Source organism: Crocuta crocuta, unplaced genomic scaffold (genome assembly GCF_008692635.1).
Source record: "Crocuta crocuta isolate KB4526 unplaced genomic scaffold, BGI_CrCroc_1.0 scaffold583, whole genome shotgun sequence".
In the NCBI taxonomy this organism is placed as follows: Eukaryota; Metazoa; Chordata; class Mammalia; order Carnivora; family Hyaenidae; genus Crocuta; species Crocuta crocuta.
The window spans coordinates 43,952-45,116 of NW_027529532.1; positions in this window are offsets into that span (position 1 = coordinate 43,952).

Here is a 1,165-nt window from a genome sequence, read left to right on the forward strand (position 1 = left end):
TATTGTTCTGTTTGATTGTATCGCTGAGCTCTCGAACTCTTCTTTCATGTTCCTGGATCAGTTTATCTCTCTTTTTCTCAGTTTCTTCTTTTTCTATAATAGTGCCTTCTATATCACTTATTCTCCTTTCTCCCTCTTCAATCCATGCATTGGGTGCCTCCAGCTTATGTATCTCATTTATCTCATTTTAAAATTCACCATAACAATTTTTAAGCTCCATATTGTTTGTAGCCATAGATTCTCTGATGTCCTCCATGCTTTTTCAATCCCGGCGATTAATTTTATGATTATTGTTTAAATTCTTGTTCAATTATGTCGCTTTTATCTGTTTTGAGCAGTTCTCTAGCTGTCATTTCTTCCTGGAGTTTCTTTGGAGGAGAGTTCTTCCGTTTTGTCATTTTGGTTAGCTTTCTATCTCTTGTTAATTTTAAAAGTTTGTTGTACACATGGCCCCTGCAAGTTCTGCTGTATTAGAGAGGGCTCTTTTGACTGCTCAGGGCCTGTCTGTTCGGGAAGTGTTCTTTGGATGGTGTCTCTTGGTTTCTCTTGTTGATCGTTGGGTCATTTTGTTTCCCTACTGGTAGTGGTATTTGGGACTCTCCACCAGTTCAGTTTGGCTTGTTTCTTGAGGCAGCCCTGGAAAAAGAAAACAGTCAACCACAGAGAGAACACAGGTACACAAAAGCACAGAAAAAAACAGTAAACACGCAAACCCAGGCTCAGGTAAAAACAGCTACAACAACAACAACAACAAAACAGCTATCTGGAGGGGATGGGCATGATTTGGTGTAGGCAGGTGTTGTCTCCGCTGTGTCTGCTGGCCTCCCTGAGGTCCCTCCTTGGTGGTTGTGGGGAGAAGAATGGCGTCGCCCCATTCCCTTTTCAACCAGTGGTTGCAAATCATTTCTTTGGTCCCATCTCCCTGTGCTGAGGATGTAGCCAAGGTGGGCTGAGTTCTATGCCCCACGCTCTGCCTCTTTTCCAGGTCCCAGTCTTCGGGCTTTGTTATACAGTCCTGAAGAGTCCCGCTGGTCACTGCTTCCCTGTTGCCGGGGGTTGAGTGGAGGGAGGGGGAAGTGTCGCAGCCCCAGATCTGCTGGGGTCAAGCAGAGATACAACCCGAGTTCGTTCGGGGAACGTAGCAACTTCAGGTCCTCAGAATTCG